The sequence below is a fragment of the Equus asinus genome, chromosome 1 (genome assembly GCF_041296235.1).
Source record: "Equus asinus isolate D_3611 breed Donkey chromosome 1, EquAss-T2T_v2, whole genome shotgun sequence".
In the NCBI taxonomy this organism is placed as follows: domain Eukaryota; kingdom Metazoa; phylum Chordata; class Mammalia; order Perissodactyla; family Equidae; genus Equus; species Equus asinus.
Genome location: NC_091790.1, coordinates 137,727,722 through 137,746,051, shown reverse-complemented (window position 1 = coordinate 137,746,051; position 18,330 = coordinate 137,727,722). Strand labels below are relative to the sequence as shown.

At 35.9% G+C, this 18,330-nt stretch overlaps 1 long non-coding RNA gene across 2 annotated transcripts in view; it reads left to right on the top strand.

The window, feature by feature from the left end:
- Positions 1-14,363, top strand: part of LOC123288050 (uncharacterized) — a 37,461-nt gene extending 23,098 nt beyond the window's left edge. For both annotated transcript variants that reach the window (XR_011499659.1, XR_011499626.1), the window contains 2 exons: positions 6,892-7,037; positions 12,905-14,363. This is a non-coding gene — a long non-coding RNA (uncharacterized lncRNA). The remainder of the gene's footprint in view (positions 1-6,891; positions 7,038-12,904) is intronic.
- Positions 14,364-18,330: the final 3,967 nt, after the last annotated feature.

The following is an 18,330-nucleotide window of genomic DNA, read 5'->3' as shown; positions in this document are numbered from 1 at the left end:
CTGTCTTGGGTTTAGGGTCCTGAAGTATCACCATCAGGAGGGAGATTTCCTCCATGGGTTATTCAGACAGGGCTTCAGAAGCTCTATAACCCACAAGGCATCATCACTGCTCAAATCAATAGCGAAGTACAGGGTTCTAATTAAGCCCTTTCTCGTTCTGAAAGTGCAAATCAACTGGGGTAGTAACACTCTCACTCAAGGTTCCTGCGTACTCATCTACCCTTCACCATCTGGGCCCTGAAATAGTGCTCTTGGCAGTGGTTCTTAACTAGGTCTACCCGCTTATTTTGTCCCAGACAGCAAGCTCTCTTCTTGGGCTCCAAAGCTCCTGGGTGCCTTCTGTTCCCACCTTTCATTTACTCATCTCTTTCCAACTTCCTTTTAGCCAGGGATGGGGGGAAGGTGTTGGGATAATCCACTCCTTTCTATCCAGACTTCCATCACAGGTACTTTCTCTTCCTCAAATTTAGTTCTCTTGTTTTTTCCCCCACAATATACTTTGGTGTCTCCTTACCCTTAATGGCTGAATCATTAACAACCAAAATATTAGTTCTTTTTCTTAATATTCAAACCCTGCCCATATGCAAGGGAAAATATTTGCATTCCATTATTCTCTGCATGAAAGAAAAGAAAGAAACAATTAAATAGTTTGTTTGCATTTTATGGTAGTCATAAAATTGGAATTCTGCAGAAAAATACTTGATTGGGAAGCTTTAGGAGGTAGAAAAAAGACATTGGAGCTGAAAAGCTTGCCTCATTACTCTTTACTCTTAGGTTCAGAATGTGGAAGAAATACTGTACCGGTCTACAATCCCTGTAGAAACTACTTGAGGTCTGGTGTATGTTTTGGAGTTCAAAAATTTTTACATTTCAGAATAATAACATAAATTCATATACCATGTTATCATATAACTTCTTCTAGAGGGGCCTAGGATAGCACTGCTTACTTAAAAATGTTAATTATTTTTGCCACCAACATATGAATATTCACACTCTGTGGAATAAAGTCTTTCAAAGGCTTCTTGTCAATTCAGAAGAGCTTTTGCTACTGAATGATTTCAGATGAGATCATATTTTGTTGGTGAATGAATTTAAAAGTTACTTTAGATTTTCAGAGCTTCCTGGGTGTTGCAATTGCGAGTAAGAGATTTGGACTTACATTTCCTCAATTTTAAGTGCCATCAATTATAAAATGCACTATCCATGTAATGATGGTTTTGAAAGCCAAATAAATAAATGTTCTATTTATGGTTATTTCATATGTTTTTACCTTTTTTTTGCTATCTTAGTTGTATATATCTAATTTCATTGTGTTGTGGGCAATGAACATGGTGTGCATAGTATCATTTTTTTTGTATTTGGTTGAAACTTCCTTTGTGGGCAGCACACGGTTATTTATTGTAAATTTCTTATTTATGTTAGAAAAGAATGTTTATTCTCTGAGAGTGCATGTGTATGTATTCATATATATATGTATACATATCTACACATACAGTAGTGTGTGTGTATGTATGTGTATAAGTATATACATAGAAACATGTATATATTTATATCTATTAACAAATGTTGTGTTATTTACACATTGTCCACACTTATTTTGAATCTGATTGATCTTTTGCTATCTGAGAGGCATCTTAAAGATTCCTACTATAATTGTATAATTATAGTTTCTCTTTGGAGTTCTGAATATTTTTTTCTTTCTGATAAATGTTATATTGATTGGCGATTAACATTTTATGGCTTTTTATATGACTGAAGTCATTCCCTCATTTCTAATGACTTTTGCCTTAAATTCTTTTTTTATCTGACACTATCAAGTGTCTTGATAGTGCCTGGTAGAATTTGCCTGGTATGTTTTTTCCTACTTTTTAAAACCTGCCCCCATGTCATTTTGTTTAAGGTGTGTCTTATGTCTATAACACTAAATTTTTAAATAAAGGCTTAGTTTAAATTTATTTTGAGAATTTAGTCCATTCATATTATTATAATTACTGATATGTTTAGAATTATTTCTGCTCTCATCTTGAATTTTCAATTTATTATGTCTCATTTTTTTCCCCTGATTTTCTTTTATGTTACATTAAATAAGGGGTTTTCCATTTTTTCTTCCTGTTAAATTTTTCCCCCAAACTTCGAAATAAGGCAGAATAAAGTATATCCTTTCATGTCATACTAGGGGACACAAAGGACGATCCATAGATTGCTTTATAATCTAGGGAAATGTACCAGTGCTTAACTTTGCTCTTTACTATTTGACTAGAGTCTGGACACTTTGAAGTTACATGTTAATTTATAGATTTGTGTCTATTATAAATGATAACTCTCCCCATTTTTTTTTTACATTTAGATATTTTATTTAACTAATCCCCATTTTTTTTTTGCCCCGTAGTATACTTTGTATTACTAAAGTATACTTTTCAAAAACGTAAAATCGTGACTCTCATAAAAAATGGTTACTTGTCAAAGATTTTATTCAACTTATTTATTAATGAGGGAACCAGTAAGATATTAAGACAAGTTCAGAGAACTTTTAAGGAGCTATGTATTTATACCTATTTAATTAAATGTTATTAGAATAAACCTTCTGGGTGAAATAGCAAACTGGTTAATGTTCTACAGGGCAATAAACCATAACTTTGAGGTTATATTTTCTAACAAAAATTATTTACATTTCCACTGGAAAAAAAAGTGCAAGTTAATATGTAAATTAAATATGCATTTGTAAATTCACTAAATATGTAAACTCACACAGTCTGGGACCTTTAATCAATAATAAACAGTGAATCAAACAAAGTATATTTCTCTCTATTGGGGTTTGATAAACTACAGCCTGCAGGGCAATCTGACCCACTATGGGCCAAATTCAACCATTCCTATTAGTTTGTTATCTATGGCTGGTTTTGTGTGACAACAGCAGGGTTGAATAGTTGTGACAGAGACCCGGTGACCTGTAACATCAAGAATATATACTCTGTGGTCCTTTACAGAAAAAGCTTGCAGAGCCCTGATTTAAATTATCCCTGGGTAGATCTTGGCTCTTTGTTGACACTGAAAGGATGTGCTACCTTATTTCCAAGTTTTGGATAATTTTTCTTAATAGTATCCAACGGATCGATTTTATTCTAACATTTTCAAAATGTTTAAAAATAAAAGTTTATAAATGTTTATGTTCTTTCTGTATTTCTGAGTCACGTTTTTTTTTTTGTAAAGAATTTTTTTTTTCCTCCTCAAAGCCCCGCGGTACATAGTTGTATATTCTTCGTTGTGGGTCCTTCTAGTTGTGGCACGTGGGATGCCGCCTCAGCGTGGTTTAATGAGCAGTGCCATGTCGGCGCCCAGGATTCGAACCAACGAAACACTGGGCCGCCTGCAGCGGAGCGCGTGAACTTAACCACTCGGCCACGGGGCCAGCCCCTGTGAGTCATGTTTTTAACTTTTTAAAAACTATAGATTGATGCTTCCATTTTTCTCTGTTATCCTCACATTTTTAGCATATACTTAAACTTATATTTTATGAAGTTACTTAGTGTCTCAATTTCCCCCTTACTGCTTAAAAGACGAGAATCTAGGGTTGTTACATCCTTTTTTTTTTCTTTTTTACTCACCTGTAGTCCCTAACTACTGCCTCACTAAGACTAATTTTTCTATCATTTGCGATTGTAGTTCCAGTTTTTCATTGAAGTCAAGTTTTAAAAATAATCATTACTTGGGGGCCAGCCCTGTGGCACAGAGATTAAGTTCACATGTTCCGCCTCAGCAGCCTGGGGTTTGCCAGTTTAGATTCCCGGGTGTGGACCTACACACTGCTTATCCAGCCATGCTGTGGCAGGTGTCCCACATATGAAATAGAGGAAGATGGGCATGGATGTTTGCTCAGGGCCAGTCTTCCTCAGCAAAAAGAGCAGATGTTAGCTCAGGGTTGATCTTCCTCAAAAAAAAAAAAATCTTTACTTGTATGGATATAACCATGATGATTTACTAGCCCTCTATGCTTCTCACATATCACTAATTCCTTCTAATCTATTTGGGGTTGTTTGGTGTTTTGCTATTAGCAATTATTTCAAGGACGGCCAATGAACGGTAAACTGAGTTCTACGTACAGAAGTGTCTCATTTCACTTTTTGGTATAAATTTGGCTGAATACAGATTTCTGTTTTCAAAGTTATATTCTTTTAATATTCAGATAATGTTAAACTCAAATTGACACTGAGGTAAGATTACAATCCAATCCACAGAGTCCGTTCAGATTTTGTCAAATATCCCAACAATGTGTATATGTATTTGCATTTTCCCCCCTTTATTGTTCAGGATAAGATGTATTTAATTGTCATGTGATTTTAGTCTCCTTCAGTCTGAAGCAATTCCTCAGTCTGTCTCTGTCTTTTATGATCTTGAGAGTTTGAAAGAATATAGGACATTTGTTTTTAGGATGTCCTTCCTGGTCTAATTGATGTTTCTTTGTGTTCAGACTTACACCTAGCATACTGGGTAGGAATACCACAGAAATGATGCTGTGCTCTTCTCAGTTTCTAATATCTGGAGGTACATAGTGTCTACCTGACCCTCTTCTGATGATGCTGACCTTGATCATGTTGGTTTCCACAAGATTTCTCCATTATAATGTCATCATTTTCTCCTTTGTAATTGTTAGGTATATTGGAAGAAGATATTAGATTATACTGATAGCCGGTTCATCAAACTCAGGAGACTTAGCATCTCTTGACTATGCCCATCTAGATCAGTTACTTCTATAATGGTTTCTATAGGGTAATTTTCTATTTCCGTCTTTCAGCATTGGTTAACAGGATTTCTACTAAGGAAGAGCTTGCTTTCAGCACCCTTATATGTATGTGTGTATCAACACAGGAATTTCTATTTTGTTCACTGGGTTGTAATCAATTCCTATCATTATTTTAATGTTTAAATTGTTCAAGATTTGGCCAGGGGGGAGTCCTTCAAAGCTGGCTTCTGTGACATTGTGACATGCCCAGTTATTCTTTAAGTACCTTCTTACATTCTGGCACACCAAGATATTCCAGGGTCATCTTGCACACTTTCTTGCTCCCATCCTGAATTCAGTTATTTCCTCAAGGATCTTGAGTTCCTTTTAAAGGAAGATAGAATTTTGAAACTAAAATCTGGGCACTCACTTGTGTCCATTGTTCAATGACACTGAAGAGGAGGAGAAATAGAAGGGTTTTCTTCTTATCCTTCATGTCTGAAATTTTACTCTGATGTTTCTAGACTTGGATTTTTTCTCATTGAATGATTTTTCTGTTAGCACTTGGCGAGCTCTTTCAACAAAGGAATCTTGTCATTTAATTCTTAGAAATTCTTTGCCTTTATTTCTCCAACCATAGCTATTTTTTTTTTGTCTTTCTTATTCTCTTATGGGAATTCTTTAAGTCAGACATTAGAACTGCTGAGTCTATTTGCTATGTCTCTTAAAATTCTCTCTAGAGTTTACACCTCATTACCACTGTTTTACGTTCTGAAAAAATTCCTCAGCAATGTATTCCAGCTCACCAATTTACTCTGCAGTAGATCCAATATATTTTTCAGTCTATTTATTAAGTTCTATATTTTAATGAGTGTATCTTTCATTTTTAAAAGCTTTAACTGGTTATTTTTATTACTACTTATTCTTGTTTCATAACCACTTGTTCTTGTTTTTATGTATTTGATTAAGTTCCCTGCTTTATCTCTCCTACAGAATTAAATATTCTTTGAAGACACTTCTATTAACTCAGTTCCTCAGGTGTAAGTTCTTTCTTGTGAATTGAGGGCCTGAGTTTGTTGACAATCTTTTATGGTATTGCCGTGGGATTAGTAAATCTTATTTAGACATTCATCTTCTGTAACAGAATTCCCCTGCATATATGCTGGGCTGTGGCAGTCTCCTGCATGGTATCCTAATTGACACCCAGTGGGGATGACGTAGTTCTCCTGATACAACATGATGTGGCTATAGCAAGGGCAGGATTTTCTTTCAGGATGCGTGTCCTGACTTCTTAGCACAGCAGCTGTGACATGCTCCAGATGTAAAGGCCCCAAAGATTTCCTTTCAATAATGACCCCCAATTATGATAGCTTCCAACACAGTGGATGACTCTTAATCTTATGGCTGTGATTTTGGCTCACTGCTATGGCTGTCAGTCTTTCATTCAATGACACCTCACTGTTTCATGCCCACCAAAAGTTTCCTTTCTCTCAAGACCCTTCCTTCCTTCCTTCTTTTTCTTCCTTCCTTCCTCCCTCCCTTCCTTTCTTCCTTCCTTTCTTTCTTTCTTTCTTTCTTTCTTTATTTCTTTCTTTCTTTCTTTCTTTCTCTGGTTTTATGTGTGAGGAAGTGATATCAGCATGTGTTAGTCTGCATCTTGAAACCAGAATCTATAAATAAAATTTAGTACCTGTATGTTAATAAATTTATGTAAACAATTACATTTTATCTTTCTTTTCATAAAGATTCAATCTAACTCTTCTCCATATTTGGAGTCTTAGGGCTCTTTGAATCATTCTCTCCCATGGGCAGTCATATACTATAAATGGAAAATACTTCCTAGAAGACAAACTTCTTTAACACATTTGGGTTCGATATGCTGATAGTATAACACGGGAGAGCACTGGGATTTTGTCTGCATTTCCTATTTGATTAAACTCATACTTTCTTTTTATTTTTAATTGAATTACGTATTTCTGGAAGTTAAATGGCTTCTCTTGAAAGTCAGCCAAAGATTTTGACAGATAGCTCTTTGGGGCACCAATCTCTCCTAGCTTTGAAAATTTGATGATCTATTAAAAAGATCTGGCAATTTCTATTGCGTTTGTTGCTTTGCCTGATTCTGCCAGGTAATCTTTACCTTTTCTTATCACAATATTGTTTCATTTCAGTGCTGTTTCATGATGTAATCATTTTGAAAGAATTTTAAGTTAAAAATTGGAATCTGAATTTAAGTCAACAAGCAGCTGCAAAGTGTGGGACACCTAATGCCAAAAACGGGATCACAACTCCATGGCAAGATTCCTCCTTTACTTGGGTAAGTTTGTCTGTGGGCAGGCAATGCCAGCTGTATCACAACTTACTCCTGAAAGTTTCTTTGGACACAAAGTGTGAAAAAAGTATGCTTTAGTCAAGGAAATATGATATTTTTGTTAAATATCTAATATACTATATTAAAGAGTAGAAACAAAAAGGTTATGGTAAAAAGAAGCAACTCAATTGGTCTCTGTATCAGATAGATCTCCTCTGATTGCATGGGAAAATAAAGTTAACTCCAAATAGCTTAAGAAAAATAATATATTGGCTCTTGTAACAGAAAATCTAGGGGTTTAATACAGGACTCAAATAATATCATCAGGACTTAGTTTTGCCATCTCTCTCCAGTCTGTTATTCCCTGTGTTGGCTTCAAGTTCAAGCCAGCTCTTGGCCTAACTTCTCCAAGGTTCAAGTCCAGAGAAAAAGAGAGAAACTGCCTTCTCTAGCAGTTTCCGCACAAATCCTTGGAGCCATTGTAATGTGACCAACTTGAGTCATGTGGTCCTTGACTCAATCTTTAGGGGATCTGTTGCTCTGACTAGCCAGGGACCTGGATGGTTTGCCACTCAAAATACACAGATTGAGAGTTGGGGGTGAATAAATAGTTTGCTAAGGAAAACTGTAATTTAACTTAAAGAATCAGGAGACGGATACTGGGTAGTCAAGAACAACCACAAAATGTTTTAAAGATATGATTGGATATGGAAGATACAGAGAGAACAGGCTGAAAACTCCCAACTGTAGAGAGTCTGAAGGTGGCTGTGTTTCTATTTGATTACAGAATTTATTAATTTATAAAAATTTTTAAAGGTCTCTAATTAGTCTTCTGTCATCAATCTTACATAATAATTCTATTCTTATATATAGACTAAGGAAAATTTATTTAGGATCAAACTGAAAAAAAAAGAAAGGAAAGAAATATATGGGAGTAAAATAGAAAAAGTAAATGTTTCCTTAATTGATCCAAGTGCACCTTAGACTCTTTTTATTTATTATGATGACCCGGAAAGCTTTAATAATTACATTGCTCCACTTAGTTCTGGTGAGTAGGGAACAGTAGTAAAAAAATTCTGTTTGCTAGAAAACTAAGGGTAAACCAAACTGTATTGTTTGTTGTTCCCATAAATCCTGGATACGGAGTGCTGCTGCTGGTCAGAACCCAATTTTTCCTGTTTACTGAGCCATTTGGTAGCATAAATACATGTAAAATGTGCTTATAGAATGGTATTCTAGCCTCAGAGCTGATGTATTACACCTTCTTCTGAGATCTTAAACGGATAACAATGGAACAGCAAGAAAATCAGGAGCTACTTCCTTTTTTAACCAACAACTCTCTTCGCTTTTCCCTGCCACTCTGCCCCCACACTCACACCGTGGGACCAGATAAACCGCAGAACTGATTTGTTCTTCCCTCGGGTCATAAGATTGTAACTATGCTCCAGGATTATCTGTCTTTCAGTTTCACTAAGGCTTTTGCAGTAATAAATGTAAGGTGTGGTCTATCTTAAGAGTATGTGCATGATAAAAGGAAATGCTGGAGGACTCTAAAGAAGCCCTAGGAGCAGTCCCTGCAACTGTGGAAAGGGAGCTTCTTTGGGGGAGGTGTCCTTCCTCCACATTTTCGGTGGAGTGGCTAACACAAACCAGGTGTTGTTCAGTGTATAGATTTAACCTAGCCGCCTCAGAGCGCATCCCCTTCTGGGCATGTGTGTGTGAGTGACCTGAAGATGCTCCTAGAATCCTTCCCTCCTCCAGCTCATGAGAGAATGAATAAATAAAGACTTGGCAGCCGTCTCACAGAGGCTGCTGACACCTGCTCTGGACAAATCCCAAGCAGTGTGCTTTCTATCTTCATTGCATGCTCTGCACGAAGGACTAAACTTTGTTTATCCTCCATCCAGCTAAAGAGATTATATTTCATGGCCAGCTGGTTCCTTTTGAGGCAGAATTTGTCCCCTTAAATATAGTACGTACTTGTCTAGGTAAATGTTTAAGTTGTTTAACAAAGGACATAAAACTACTTTTTCTTGGTAGCTTTTTTTCACTTTTCATTAGTCTAATAGGAATTATTCATGTTTGTTGACAAAGTTTTTGATTTGCTCCCGCTCTCAGAACAGTATGGAAAGACCAAATATTTTATTAGTGTAGAAGGAACTCTTTCTACTTTATCATTATTCAGAGCACTGTCCTCTTGAGGCTGTGAATAAGATCATGATAGATCTAGAGTTATTGGCTTTCAATTAATGTACACAGTCTCAACTAATTTTGGGGAGAGGTTTTTGTCCTTTTGGTGTATTTCCCTTTGATGGTATATAGTACTTTCCATACTCACCTTGCTCACGATAGCCTTGTGTGCTTAGAATAAAAATCTTAAGTCACAGTGAAAAATCGTAAGCAGTATATCTGTTTCTAAAGATCCATAAACATCTCCCAAAGCCCCGCAGTAAATAAGCATAGCATCTATTGCAGCACCTTGCACACAATATGCATTCTGTCTAGCTTATTATTTGAGTGAAAAGACGTAAACAGTTTTGAATTATCTGTGTTGCTATTCCCAAATCAAAAATGGATCGAAATATCAGCTCTTTTCATAAATCTTCCATTATGGGTTATTTTGATGTTCATGCTGCTCATTTTCACGGAGCCCTAGCCTGCCAACGTGGGCTGGATCCTCAGGAATGCAGTGGACTCAGATGTGACAAAGCTTCAGACTGTTTCATTATGGCCAGCTTACCTGGTTTCACATAAAAAAGGGAGCCTGGAAGTGTGAGTCCCTGAAGATCAGAAAGCAGCCACCATGAACTAAGCTAAATGAGACACCTCTGATTTTTTGGGCATGACTGAGAAACTGATGATGCCACAGCTGTGTAGGGAGAATGCGTCGCAGAACGGAGTCAGGCTGTCTAGGTTCAAGAACCAGATCTTTCCAATTCCTAATGTGTCCTTTTGGATAAACTATTGAACATCTCTAAGCCTCAGTTCCCTCACTTCTAAAATGGAGATAATAATAGCATCTAACTCACAGGGTTGATGTGAGGATTAAATGAGATCATGCTACTAAGAGAGCATGGGTCAGAGCCCGGCACCGAATAAGCAATAAATGTTAGCTGTTAAGTCCTGTCTGTCTGCCGTAGCTACTCCTTGACTGTCAACTACTAACGCTCTTGGAATCTGCAGTGCTCGTTCTGGCACTTGATCATGGGTTAATTCATCTATCATCACCTGTTGAGGTGATTTTAATCCCCCTCAGATTGCTGAATGTGGCTCACATAGGGTTTAAGAGGGAGAACTTCCCATTTTAGTGCTGCTCATATTAAACAGTAAATGATAAATATTTACTCAAAGCTCTAGGTCAATACCAAAAAAGCTAAAGGAATCTTGTGTTCTGTTAATGGAAAAAAACTGTCCAGCTTATAGAAACCCTGCTTTATTCCTTAGTGCTAGAATATTGAGTTTGAATATGGGAATCTACACTGTGAGAACGACATTGACAACAAGAAGCAGGTCAAGGATGGTCTGAAAAGCAGGAGAAATGGTTGAAAAGACTGGATGCTACAGGGGATGAGAATGTCTCTTTCTTTGGTGGTAGGTGCTGTTGGAGAGGTTTGCAGTTTTTAGATTTCTAGATACAGTCAAGCTTTAATATGAGTCCCGGAGCCTGGACTGAGGGTAGTTACCATCCAGACGCACCACACTTTAGAATCCTTACTCTTGCAGCTACTGTGGCTTTGTTCCTAGGTCAGCTTTATTGTCCTCGTTTTTTTTTTTTTTTTTTTTTAGGAAGATTAGCCCTGAGCTAACATTTACCACCAATCCTCCTCATTTTTGCTGAGGAAGACTGACCCTGAGCTAACATCCAGGCCCATCTTCCTCTACTTTATGTGTGGGATGCCTACCACAGCATGGCCCGCCAAGTGGTGCCGTGTCTGCACCCGGGATCCGAACCAGTGAACCCCAGGCCAACGAAGCGGAACATGTGCACTTAACTGCTGTGCCACCGGCCCGGTCCCCTGACCATTTTGTTTTCCCCCAAATAGTTGTCCCTAGAGGCTCCTCAGTCTTTATGAGCTTGAGGGAGTGCCTACCACTTTGCCAGAGGGTCTCAATACTGCTGAATCCTGAGTCAAACTCTTGCTATGCCCTGCTCCCCTGGGCTTAGGAAGTTCCAGAGCTGTGGAATAGAAACAGGTGGGAAATTGGAATTAAAATTGCAGATAACCAAGGGACTAGGATTCATGGCCGGTAAGAGAGGACTGGGTTGGACAGAGAGGATTCAAAGCCCCATCTGTCTCAGCGCATGCAGTTGTTTTGAAGAAAAACTCTACAACTTTGCTGCTAAGACTCCTCTCAATTTTAGCCTGCCTCACACTTCAAAGATTCCCTCTCTCTCTCAGGTAATTTTGCCCTCTCTCTCTCAGGTAATTTTGCTATTTAGTTTATTTTGAGTTACCAGTGCAAAAAAGAGTATGGTGAGCCAGCCCTCATGCCCTAGTGGCTAAAGTTTGGCACTTTCGCTTTGGCAGCCCAGGTTTGTTTCCCAGTCATGGAACCACACCACTTGTCTGTTAGTTGCCATGCTGTGGCCACGGCTCACATAGAAGAACTAGAAGGACTTACAGCTAGAATATACAACCACACACTGGGGCTTTGGGGAGGGAAAAAAGAGAGGATGATTGGCAACAGATGTTAGCTCAGGGCGAATCTATCCCTGAAAAAAAAAGAGTGTGATTTCTCTACAAAATAAAAGAAATTGCCATATTTATAGTATGTTTGATTTGGAGACTGAGTATATAAATATGTAGATCAAAACTATCAGTGAAAGTGCCAAGAACTGCTTTCTTTCATGATCTGATGTTTGGGATTATTGAATTTCACTCTTAAAAAACCAATTACTTTGATTTTATGTTCATTTTTGTTTCTAAAATCAGAGATAAGTGCAATTTCAGACTGCTATTTGCAAGTACTTCCCTGTGTGGATTCTCCTGCCCTCGCAAGCCTTCTACCGGCCCCACTGCCTGTAACTCTAGTGGTGGCTAAGCTACGTGTTTTGATGTTTTGCTGATAATTCACATTTGCTGTTTTCCCATCACAATTACATTCTCCATTACTTTCATTTTGTTTTGTTTTTTAGCAATAGTTGTAATTCATGTAGTCGTAGGATATTTGTTTGATGTAAACTCTTAGTCCTATCTGGAAATATTTAAAACACTGTGATCTTTGGAAGAACACGAGGAATGATATTTTAACACAAAGCTTTTATTTTCACCGAGCCCACATTAAGCCAAGGTAATTTTGTTCCATTTTGTGCAATGTTCTCACTTGTGATTATTCCTGCAGGTTTCTCCTTTTCTTTTTTTAATGACAACAACTAAAGGGCAACAAACAGCTGCTGGAGTTACGGTTGTCAGACATTTTAGATAGTTTTCTTCTTTGCATGAAACAGTCCTATTGAAAATACCAGGTCGTGTATATGTTGAGATTGCCACCCGCTGGTGAAATAGAGAATTTCCATTTTAATGAGTAATTTAAGAAAACATATTTGTTTTCTGTTTCCAGAGTATGAGTTTGTACGTTTAGGTTCTTTAAAATTTCAGACTTCATTAGAAAAACAACAAATTTCATTGCTATGAAACAATTTAGAGCTCCATTGGAAAAATTAAAAAGTCATCATTATGAAATCACTTAAAAACCTTTATTTACCTGTCTTGTAGCCTCGACAAAGGGGGGAAGTGAAAAAAAATCATGGAATTAAATATGCCAAAGCGCGGTCAGCGGTTGCTGTTGAATACTAAGATTAAGAGGGAGCAAAATAATTTTTGTTGCTTCTTTACACCTTTATTTAGTCACATTCTTTTTTTTGTCCACAGAAAGCTTGTATTGCTTTAAAAGAAAATATAAATCTGAAGAGGAAAAATAACTATATGTGTGTATATGGATCAAAATGTAAGTCTTCAATAACAGGACTTTATGGGGTGTTAAAAAAAGCACCGCCCTAAATCAGTGCCACATTAAACTAGACACACACAAAAGGAGCAAAGGCGCGGAGATTGAACTGCAGCTTTCATCACTCCACTGGCACAAATTTTAAATTCAAATGCATACAGAAGAATTTATTATGTGATAAAGATGCCATTTCAAATTCACGTGCAAGGATGCTTGGTTACCTCACATCATTTGCCAAATAAATTCCAGATGTGAAAAATTAAAAATATAAAATGAAACAAATTAAAAACATATAAATAAATATTTAGGTTTAGCATAAAAGCAAAGGAAAAAATTGTAAAGGAAAATGTTGAAAACTTCTGTGTATGAATATTGCCATAAAAGCAAATGATAAACTGGGAAAAATACTTGTACATAGACAACTGACAAAATAAGTAAGACATTTTTTAAAAAGTCTATGAGCATTTGAAAAAGAAAGTTTCATCTTATTACTAATCAAAGGATTGCACATTTTTTTAAGATGAAAAATTCAGCTATACAATTGACAATATTTTAAAAAATTTATTACACTCAATGTTGTCAAAAGTACTTTGTAGTATAGAACTATTCTGTTATTTAAAATTATTTCTTTAAAAGATATTCAATAACATAGAAAAATGTTCATATCAAATTCAGATTACAAATAGAGTTTAAATAATAATCCAGATTTATCTCTCTCTCTCTCCAGAAGGATATTACTCGAAAGTTTTAATAGTGACTATTTGTATTACCAGAGTTATTGATGATAATTTCCTTCTTCATTCATTTCTGTATTTTTTAACTTTTTGAAAATGAAACATTGCAAACGTATAAAATGCTCATTAAAATTCCTTTAAAATTAGGGTATAAAATAATACATGTAGTTTGATTATTATTTTACTAAAAATAAAAGTGTGCGTGTATATACGCTGCTCTCTATTTGTAATTCATATATGTAGATTAAAATTATTTCAGAGTTGTGATAGTGGTTATTTGTATGGTCATTTCTATGGTTATAGGTGATTATTTTCTTCATCATTCATTTTATAATTATTTTACTACTGATAAACATAAATATGCATTATATATATTAAGAATCATCTTTAGGAAGATATTTAATGACATGGAAAAATGTTCATGAAGACTTTAGTTATAAAGAGGGAAAAGTATGTGCAGTAGATGCAGTTTGTTGACAATTTGATAGAAGTAGAAGCATGTATCTATTTTATTCATACATGTATATAAACAGATTTTTAAAAACTTGGAAGGGCATGTTCTAAAGTTTTAATTGTGATTATTTATAATACTATGGATCTAGTTGATAGTTTTCTTCTTTATTCATTTTAACTTTTTCAACAAGAAACAATAAAGTCTGTATATATATATCAAATATATACATCAAGTTTTATATTTTAAATATGTGCAGTTTACTTGGTGCTGATTATACCTCAATAAAGCTGTTAAAAATATATAGTATAAAACTGTGCTGTCTAATAAAAAGTGGAAACTCTCATCTTTTCTTTCTGAAAAGAAAATATTTTAAAAATGCAGTTTTCACTTTTTATTAGTTCAGTATTCATGTCATCCCATTTGTAGGTATGTAGAATACTCAAGACATTTAAAAATATTTCTTCACTGGCATTTGGCAAGTAATGAATTAGCATGTTAAACCAGTTTACACAAATTTGGATCTGCACATTCATTTCTATGGTGGGAGGGTGGGGAGAGTGGGGTAGAGTATTTCCACTTATCAGGATATGTTAGTCCCGAAGAGGAAACTAATGTCATGTGCAAGGAGTCAACTACTTGTGGAAACATTTAGCTGTTTTTTCATCAAAAGAAGATGATTTCTTGTGATTAACAAACAAACAGGCAAGTCAACATGATTCAACTTTTCAGAAGGAAACCACTTACTCAGATATTAGAGTATCTCATTAACACATCCTTGGCTTCAGCAGTAATTTTATTGATTATGTGAACTGTTAAATAGTCTATCTGCAATGCGAATGTAGCTTTAAAATTAAAAACCTGACATCAACTTATTTGCCTTAAGCAACTTCAGAACTAAATTAGATAAAATCCTTGATCTGAGGCAACCAGCCTTTTCTGATAAAGCTTTCAAATATCCATCATATTAAAAGAGTGTCGCTAGGTACATGAAAGATGATGCTAGACAAAAAATGACACTGTCTCAATCATTTTTTAATAAAGGAAAATATACAGATCTCCTGTGTAGCTGCACACTGGCTGACTGGTGGGCAAAACTAATATGTGTCCAGACATACAGTGATATATCTGCTAGTCTTGCTGAGCCATGTGGAGACCTTTTGCACAGATGCTCCTGGGTGACAGCTGGCTGTTTAGTCTGTTCCGCCTTACTTGCAAGGCTAGCACTCTACCCAAGCAGCTAATTTTAAAATAGTAATGCATGGCACAGGCCTCAAGAATGAATGAAAATACTCATCCCCGAGGCATGTCATGAGTTGATTATAATAAAAATTGCTTAATTATTTATTGGTAGTTGCTTTATAAATTACTCACTGTGGTTTTGCTGAAGGGTATAAACTGTGAGATGGGAAAGAAGAGCTAGAGAGAGGAAATTGTCAGGGGACACTGTGGGTAAGAGTTTCGTATACCACACAGCAGCCTTTTGACTTTATCCTGTTAAGTGCTGTGGAAACAGAAATCTTTTAACAGGGGATTGAAAGGTCAGATTTGTATTTTCCCTGTATGATGGAAGATGGATTTGAGGGGGGACGGGAAAAGAGGCAGGAAGCAGTTAAGGTGAAAGACCATGAAAGCCTGAAAAGCTGTGGTACAGGTGAAAAGGAGGGGAAGAAGCACCAAAATATTTAAAAGGTAAAGCATGTAGGAAGAACAGTTAGCAGGATTTGGTAGTTGAGTGAATCTGGGGGCCAGACGTAAAGCAGAGGGAAGAAGTGAGTTTTCTTCTTTACATAACTGAGTAGATAGTAACACCCTTAACTGATATTGAAATCGCAGGTGCTGAGGCTGATTAGAAGGGGAAACGTAAGTGGCCGGTTGACCTACTTTCCTAATGGATACATGCAGTCACTTAGAAATTTACAAGAGATTTACAATTTACAATTGTATGGACAGACATACAATAAACAATGACAGTAAAATTACGGCCAAAGCCCTCCAACTAAATCACAAAGTCCAGGAAAACATAAGAACCTATTCATGAAGCTGATGTCAGGGACATGGACAAAGACGGAACAATTAGATTGCATTAATTGTTTTTGTTATGTTGCAATGGGAATGATTTCACTTGATGTGATAATGAGCTGTGTTATAATGGGCATTCGCCTCGTATCTCACCTATTCATTCACTAGAATGAGGTTTTATTTTTTTTCCTTTTACAAAGTAAACACACAATAAGATCAAATAAATTTTGATGATTGCCAACAGATGGTGAGGGGCTCAACCTTAGACCATCTGATCTTTCACTTTTCAGTTCTTTCCGGCTGTTCTTTCGACTTAATTACCTTCCCCTCACTTCCTAATCCCTTCCCTGTAATTGTACACCGAGACTGGGTCTAGCACTCTCTATTAATTTTCCACAGCCTACACTGCTTTCTGATAAGATATTCCTTCTTTGTAGCCCTGTTGCTAATGGATCTAAACAGTCTGGTTTTAGCAGAACCTTTCAATCCTACTTGAACCGTGCCTTTGCTCAATTTATTAATTCAGTTTAATGCCGAGAATTTAAAACTTGCTCTTACAGTTTGATCTCATTTTGCATCTGACACAATGGATCAACCACCAGTAATTTTACATAATCGAAGAACTAATTTAACTGACCTGTCTTTTAAATCCTTCTCATGTGAGACATTTATTTTTTTCAATCACTAAAACAGACTTACTAGAGTGATATATGTGTTTCAGTGAGAAATTTCCTTTATTACATGAACGCGTCTATGCATCTTTTATGAATGAAGCAAAGTATTGCTGTAATAGGTATTTTAATGATATTTAGGGAAGCGCCTAAAGGGTAGGAATTTGTGGAAGCTCTGCAGGCAGCTCCTGAGGTAATTTACTGCAGATTCTGTATGTATATTTATATAATCCATATCTAGACAGAACCTTTTTTATTCTTTTGACAAGTACATTTAACGTCTGGTTCAATATAAGGCTGTTTCCACGTGCTGTTCAATGCTTTACCGATGGACTAATAGAATTCTGTTGACTGAAACTTCCTGCATTATAGACGTGTACTCATGTTTCTGTCGTGTTTAGCGATAGTTTAACCAAGTGCTTGTTCTTTTGGTACAGAAGTTGCACACCCAAAACTATATATTGATAAGCATTTGTAATAAAATAAGACTTACTTTTAAAGATATCGTCTATGTTTTGTGAATGCCATTTAAAAATAATCAGTATTTTTTTCTGATAATGGAAGTAATAAATGTTCACTTAAAATTTTTTGAAAAATCCACAAAGATAAAAGAAAAAACCTGACACCCATAATCTCATCAGAGAGGATGGCTATTGAAATTTTTGCATACCTTTCTGAATTTTTTATGTGTATCCCTATAAAATGAAAAATTTCAAACAAACTTGGACTTATATCGTATATAATGATTTATACAGATCAATCACTACACACAATTAACTTACATGAATTTTACTCTGCTTATGTGAGGAAGAGAATAATTTAAATAGATTTTTAAAATTTCCCCTTCATTTTGTTCATGAGTTTATGCCTTGGAATAATCAGGAGATGGGGAATAGGAATTTGCTGTTTCCTCAGTCAATCTCAATGAGCCTCTGGCAACAGTGACTGTGATTTTAACAGTAAAAATGCATATTCTTTCTACAACATGGTCAAAACTCAAGCCAACTGCTTTGATGCTCAATCACAGAAAGTTAGTTATTCTAATACTAAAAAGAAATACTATGTTGAAATTATGGTATTTGGTGTCCAACCTGGAGATTTTCAAGGGTAATGTTAACTATAGAAGGTTTTTTTTATCATGTGCTGATTTTGAAACCTATCTCCTGCAAGAGACGTGCCTTCATTGTAATCTACTTGTTTTAGTCTGTAGTTATTAATATTTTCCCATATTATTAAGTACTCTCTGAGAATGCTTTTAATAACTGCATTGCAATCCATCATATGGATGTGCCATATCTACTTTAACCAATCCACTATTTTTAGACATTTGGTTAATTTCCAATGTTTTGCTATAAATAAGGCTATGACAACTGTTGCACCGGAGATGCAAGGTGATGGTCCGCCATTAATTTTGCGCATGTACCTACTGCTAAGAATTTCTGAGAATTCTAATTCTAAGGAATTAGAATAGC